General features: G+C 36.0%; 1 protein-coding gene and 1 long non-coding RNA gene across 2 annotated transcripts in view; both read left to right on the top strand.

Moving 5' to 3' along the window:
* skia (v-ski avian sarcoma viral oncogene homolog a) overlaps positions 1–976 on the top strand; it is a gene marked incomplete at its 5' end in the record, with an annotated part of 10,876 nt that extends 9,900 nt beyond the window's left edge. Inside the window, one exon of the mRNA XM_053625928.1 lies at positions 1–976. This exon is cut by the window's left edge and continues 486 nt beyond it.
* Positions 977–6,039: 5,063 nt separating this feature from the next.
* The window catches only part of LOC128608255 (uncharacterized), a 33,890-nt gene continuing 32,429 nt past the window's right edge, over positions 6,040–7,500 (top strand). Inside the window, exon 1 of the long non-coding RNA XR_008386037.1 lies at positions 6,040–6,904. This is a non-coding gene — a long non-coding RNA (uncharacterized LOC128608255). The remainder of the gene's footprint in view (positions 6,905–7,500) is intronic.

Genomic DNA, 7,500 nt, shown 5'->3' with positions numbered 1-7,500 from the left:
TTCGGATTCAGAAGAACGCAGGATCCGGAACGTTCCGCGGTTTCACGGCGGTTTACAGCGAGCTCCACGGTGTGTTTGTGAATTTTCCAGAACTTTCCCACTTCCCGGTTTCTCCGCGTGTTTACAGTAAACTGTCCTCCTGCAGTTACGCTGGGATCCGTTCCTCTCTGTGGAACTTTATACCATATTATATTAAATATAAACCTCACGCTCCATATAAATATTACACACATCACACACACGTACTCTTGTGCAGACTTAAAAAAACAACAGAGACTTTTATACAAATTTAAAATGGATTCTGTACATGAGGGAGAACTTCGGGGGATTTCGGAGAGGAATAATTCTCCTCCTCTCTTCGTTAACGTTAAGAAAGTGTGTGTTTTTACACTCTCCTCTTTTTATAACAGACTATTTATCAGACCAGTTACCATACAAAACATTTCTTTTTTTTTGAAGATTTTTTCAAAGAAATTGTATCTGTGTCGCTTGCTATCATTGCTATTAAATCATTTTGTATAAAAACACACACACACACACACACACACACACACACACACGAGTGTTCTGGTCAAAACCTCGTAAGTGTATCTTAAAAAGATACTTCAGTGTGTGTGTGTGTCATGCTAACAGCTTCATTGTGCATATCCACCGTTGCATTGCTAACAGTTAGCATCATGCTAAATCATGGCGGCCATGTTTTTTTTTGTAGAGCTGTTTTTAAAAAAGCGACAGAATGTTCTTCTTAAGTAAATTATATGTAAATATGAATGTTTTTTTCTTTTCTTTTCTTTAAAAAAAAAACTTTACAATAATGAATCGCACTTTGTCATAACAAGATCCTGCGTAAAAAAATAAATAAATGCATTAGCCTCTCTGTACATTTATTTCAGAGTTTAGCCTCCAGGAGTATAGAAAATAAAAAATAAAAAAAAAGAAATAATAATAATAATAATAATAATAATAATAATAAAAAGCATTATGTTGATTATATGCAACACAGTTACATGCAATGTAATCCTCTGTTTAAGGCAGAAATATTGTAAATAAACATTTGAGAACAAAAAAAGAGGGTCTTTATGCTCTGCTTTGCTGAAATTCTTCTCTAAACAAACTCAACTTAAAATCCTTTTTTATTTTATTTTTTTTTATTTCTATAGTCAGTCCAGGAGTGTGAGAGCTGTTTATTCTTTTCTTATTTTATCAGCTATTAAACTCAAATAATCAACAATAAACAATTTTATTGTTTATTGTTAATTTTACAATTTTAGCATCACTTCTGTTATCTTTATTCAGTAAGCTAGCATCACGCTACTAACAATCTCGCTAGCTTAGCTAAGTATTAAACATAGCGATATATATTCCCTCACTCACTTTCCATAACTGCTTCTATAGTTAAATATTTCAGTGGCTAAATGTAGATAGCTACATTACTTGGAGTTAGCTGCTATCACTTTATAAACTGAAATAAATAAACAATCTGAAAGGCTGCAGGAGCGAGATGTAACCCGGACACGCTTCACTGTAGTTTACGATATTAGCATGATGTTGCGTTTTAAAGGATTATGTAAAAGATTACCGGCGTATTTTCAGACGTTTTATCCTCTAGCGGGTGAAGATACGAACAGAAAAGCAGCGTGTTATCGTTCATACATCAGCGGTTACGCTAGTCTGTGGTAAATTAACAACAGCAACATTTCATTAAAGCTAAGTTTATGCTAATTAGTAACTCTGTTGTGTTACATTTCGCCAATCGGGCTTCACTAAACATACTAAGCAATCTTTCTCATTCCTGCTTCTAAAGCTAGCTGTGTAGCTTGCTAGCGTGTTTGAGCAAGATGAGTAGCGCTAATACGTTATCTCAGCCAATCAGAGCTCAGATTCCCTGTTGATGTTAGCGCACAGTGATGGAGGCGTTTGTGCGTTTGCTAGCTGATAAAATAAAAACATTTCTCAGACTCTTGGAGCCGAACCGTGCGAGTGTGAGCTACGTTTGCACTCGCACTCTGAGCCGTTATTGCTGTTATTGATGTATTTTGAGAATTAAAAAAAAAATATTTTCAATAAACAATGTTTTTTTCTTCTGCATGACATTTTAAAGAATGAAAAATAATCTGCTGTTTGTGTAATAATCATTATCGGGCATTAATAATGTTTATACTGTAGGATATTGTGTTCATTACATTTATACAGAAAATATTCATTAAAAGGAAAAAAAAACTACACACACACAATATTCATAGGCCAAATGCTAAAAGCTACACATGATGCTGGTGTGTGTTGTGAATTTTTGCCGCATGAATTTTTTGTACATGATTTTATCCAAATTAAATTCACACAGATGTTCATTTTGCCGTAAATAAATAAATAAAATAATAAATAAATAAAGACTCCTAGCAAAAATCACGATTCAATTTTAAATGTCTTTTTTAACATTTTCAAAATATTTCCTTTCTAAGAATTTACGTAATATATAACGCTACAGAGATCTCCACATTTATAAACTGAAATAATTAAAGCCTGGTGTTATTGTTTTTGCAGTTTGAACAGAAAACACGGCTATTTTGTAGTTTTTCACTCTAAAACTTTAACTTTTACGTGTTTTTTTTCTTTTATATATTAAAAAAATTGAAAAATTTTGCTAAGAATTTGGTAAAATTGTTTCTAAAGGAGAGCCATTCTTTTTGCTAATAACAGCAATAACAGGACATGCGTTAGATACACAAATTGTAAATATTTTTTTAAAAAGATAGATTTTACAATGTTGTATTATAAATATATCTTGTTTGTTTTGTTTTTTTAAAAGAAAATATTCAATAGTTTTATTGCTACTTTACAAGCTTAGTTTATTTTGTGCGTTTTTTTGCCTTTATTTTGAATTTCAGTACTTTTTTTATTCATGTGTAATACAGTGTGTATCCGTGCATTTTAATTTCATGATCATCAGTATTTCATTTGTTCTTTTGCTCCTCCGTAACAAGGCGTGTGCACAGTCATGTGGTCATGATGTACGACATTATTACGATATTATTACGATACAGAATCTGTCCAAAACAAGAAGATTTATGAAACTGGAATGTGATGCTGATGGTAATAGTAATAATAATAATAATAATAACATGTTCTGTGTGGTGAAATATGGTAATAATGTGGTGTACGTGATTGTGAGCGCGTGCCGGACCCTGACAGGAAGTTCATTTGTCGCATCTCAGCCCTTCACTGCTGCTATAACGAAATGTTATAAACGTTACAGTTTTACAGCCTATTTTTATGTACGAGATTAAAATACCGCTTTGTTTAATAATGCCGCAGATATAAAAACAAAATCTTTCCCTCTTTATTTCTTCTTTTTCTGCATATAGACTGTAAGATAAAGGACTTTATGAGACTGCGCTTTAAACCGCATTGAGAACCTGTACAGTGTATAGATGCATTAATCAGAAATAAAACTGTTTGTCTTAAAGGTTGTGTGGGTTCTTCACTGTTAACGCTAACTAGCTAACGTGGGCTAAGGTCAGGTTAGCTCTTTTTAGCTAACATTTACTGCTAATGTTCGTATGAGCTAAATCTGACAGGATTTTTAATGCGTATTTTAATAAATGACAGGTTTCTGGGAGCATTTTAAATCATATTCATAAATGTTTACTGTATTTACTAGTAATGCTAGTACTAATTTACTACATGCTAACCTGACAGGATTTCTTTTAAGATTTCTGATTCATAGTCATTAATGTTCATAACCTTCACTGCTATAACCAGCTAGCTAACAAGATTTTAAGGGGGAATAAATCCTGCCAGGTTAGCTCTTATTAGCTAATCTTTACTGCTAATATTATGTAAGTTAGCTAACATGAGCTTACCTGACAGGATTTTTAAATAATATAAATTATTGTTTAAAATCTTTCCTGCCTGCTCAAACTAGTTACCTAACATCAGTTAACCTGACAGGATTTCTGAGATTTTAATTCATATATGTTACTTATCTTCTTTGCTAATGCTAACTAGCTAACACGAAGTACCCTGATATGATTTCTGTCTTCTGATTTTTGTCATTATGAAATGACTTAAAAATCCTGTCAGAAATCCTACTAGGTTAGCTCTTGTTAGCTAATATTTACAGCTGATATTAACAGGCTAACATGCTAAATCTGACAAGATTTTCTGAGCGGATAAATCATATTTATAAATGTTTATAATCAGTAATACAATGTTGTTGTTTTTTAAAATCACAGTATAATAGGCTGTGGCTTTGAGTTTATATACACGGTGTGTGTGTGTGTGTGTGTGTGTGTGTGTGTGTGTGTTTTATCACTATGTTAAATGTTTCATTCTGATGTCATTGACTGACCCATTCACACTAAAAGAGCACAGCGTACACTAACCGTAATGATATACCATGGATATAAAAGTTTACACACCCCTGTTAAAGTGGCAGGTTTTTGTGATGTAAAAAAATGAAACCAAGATAAATCATGTCAGATATTTTCCCACCTTCAATATGAAACCACAATCAGAGATTTTTTTTTTTTGGGGGGGGGGGGGGGTACGTACAATAATCTGGTTGCATAAGTATACACACCCCTAAAGTAATATTTTATTGAAGCACCATTTGATGTTATTACATCACTCAGTGTTTTAGTGGAAGAGTCTATCAGCATGTTACATCTTGTGAGGACGTCTCCTGTGTACGTACAGCTTCAGGTCACCACACAGATTTTTAGTCGGGTTCAGGTCTGGGCTCGGGCATTCCTTTGTCGATGTGGACGTGTGCTTTGGGTCATATTCCTGCTGAAAGGTGAAATTCCTTTCCATCTTCAGTTCACTAGCAGACACCTGAAGGTTCTGCACTAAAATCCTCTGATGTTTGTAGATAATCATGATTCCCTCCACTTGATAAAAGCCCCAGTTCTGGATGAAGAAAAGCAGCTCTAAAGCGTGATGCTGCCACCACCGTGCTTCACCGTGGAGATGGTGTTCTTTTGGTGATAAAACAAACCTTTTGTAATTATGGAACTATTATAGCTTTTGGAATTGCTCTCATCAGACTAGAACACATATAGTTGGGTTTTTTGTGAGAAAGGGATTCAGTCTAGCCGCTCTACCCCATAACCCAGACGTGTGAAGAATACGAGAGATTGTTGTGACATGCAGAGAGTAATCAGTACACATCAGATGTTCCTGCAGCTCCTTTAAATGTTGCTGTAGGTATCTTGGCAGCCTCCCTGGTACGTTTGTGTCTTGTCCTTTTGTGAATTTTGGAGGGACGTCCTGTTCTTGGTGATGTCACTGTGGTGATCCATTTTCTCCACTTGTTGACGGTGTTCCATCTAATGTTTTGGTAATTCTTTTGTACCCCTCTCCTGATCGATACCTTTCAGCAAGTGAGACCCTGTACATGCTCTGTAAGCTCTTTGTGGACCAGGGCCTCAGCATTCAGAAGAAACCAAGAAGATGTGACGAAAATCCTAAAGAAACAGCTGTTTTTTATTTGGGGTTAATCAGAATCATTTCATTGATGAGAGATGTATGATAATTACTTTTGAACATGAGATTGAATGTGATTGGTTCATTCCGAACACAACTGTGTCCCCAATTATAAAAGGTTGCATCCAGGTTATTGCACCTTTGTTATTTACTATTGTTCACTAAAATGTTTCAGATTGTATTTTTATATCCACTGTATCACTGTATCATACACTAACCATAAAAATACACTAACCACAATAATATAGATCTAACAAGCAGACACAGCGATTATCACCGAGCAACAGCGAACAAAATACTCAACTACTGTTGCTATGGAGTCAGGACTAATAATGCGCATTATTATAATTTTTTTATGTGTGTGTGAGTCTCAGTCAGACTGAGAGGTGTGTGTGTGTGTGTGTGTGTGTGTGTGTGTGTGTGAGACTGAGAGGTGTGTGTGTGCGTTTGTGAGAGTGAGACTGAGAGAGGTATGTGTGTGTGAGTGTGTGTGTGAGAGAGAGAGAGACAGACTGAGAGAGGTATGTGTGTGTGAGTGTGTGTGTGTGTGTGAGAGAGAGAGACAGACTGAGAGAGGTATATGTGTGTGTGTGAGTGTGTGTTTGTGTGTGTGAGAGAGAGAGAGAGAGAGAGAGAGACAGACTGAGAGAGGTGTGTGATTTCGGTTCATCCCGGCGGCTCTATTTTCGGGTGTGAGACGCAGAAGGTGTGTGTGTGTGAGTGTGTGTGTGTGTGTGTGTGTGTGTCAGTGCAGCTGTGCCTGTCTGACTCTAACTGTCTCAGAAAACCTGTCAGATCATTTTTAGGCCTTTATTTCTAGCAGGAAATGAAATCGTCTGCTAATAGAACACCACCATTTTAAGCTGAATTTATGAAAGTGTGTAGAAATAGACTTAATAATCTTATATCTTTTTTTAAATAATAATTTCATAATTAAAACTGTGATACATATTTGCTGGTGTTCATAATATTTTCTTTTTTATATTTTTGCACTGTATTTCTCCCAGGTTCGGTAGCCACGGATCAGTCCACCAAGGACATTGTCTTTGACTGCGTCCCAGTCCACAGTGCTCCAGACCCTTACTGCTCCTCCTGCAGGTGATGGGTCCACAAGACGATGGTCCCATGTAGCTCGTTTAGGCTGTGCCATTGGGTAAAGTCCTGACCACCAGGCGCTTACCATACTCCAGTCCATACCAGGTCCCCATTCACCCCAACAACATAGCTCCTAGGATCAGTGGGGAACACATACCCCACCACCACAGTAAGGTAGTGATTCATGGAGGGGTATCTCTGCCTGGGTATCTCCGTGGAGGAGATGGAGGAGGTGTGTGAAGAGAGGGAGGTCTGGGCATCGCTGCTTAGATGGATAACTGGAAGAAAATGGATGGATTTCTCAGATATCGCATGATGTACCGGGGTGAGTGCTCTCCCAGCTCTGTCTGCATTAATAATGAATGATGATACAGTTACCTCATATTTATACCCCTGTGAAACAGGAAGTCATGGTTGAACAATTTCCTGTTCCTAGTCAGTCAGGTGTACTTAAATTTTTTATTTTATTTAATCTTTTCAAATTTTTCTCATATGAATTCATAGAGGTGCCAATAATTGTTGCACACCTATATTTAACAAAGAGGATTTTTTAAATAAACCTGTGTTGTATTTGGAAAAAAAGAGCAGAGTTTTTTTGGGGGTTTTTTGCATTTTTTATACAAAAGATCAAAAGATTAAACAATAAAGACAATTTTTCACAGCCTTCTTTGCCCATATTTAACAAGGGTGTCAATAATAATGGAGGGAACTGTGGTCATGAACTTGTCTGAGAGACACGTCCTGTATGTTGCATGATTTAACTCTGTCGTTGGACTTTGGACTGATTAATATATTGTGTAATTAAAGCTCCAAGCTAAGTTTAGCAGAAGCTAGCATTAAGTAAACAGTTATAATGATGTGAAGTAAACTCTTATGTTGATCACACAGTAAATGTTACACACGGGGACAAACAGGGATACA

This window comes from Ictalurus furcatus, chromosome 5 (genome assembly GCF_023375685.1).
Source record: "Ictalurus furcatus strain D&B chromosome 5, Billie_1.0, whole genome shotgun sequence".
In the NCBI taxonomy this organism is placed as follows: Eukaryota; Metazoa; Chordata; class Actinopteri; order Siluriformes; family Ictaluridae; genus Ictalurus; species Ictalurus furcatus.
The sequence above is the reverse complement of the archived record's forward strand: the minus strand, read 5'-3'. Positions and strand labels throughout refer to the sequence as shown.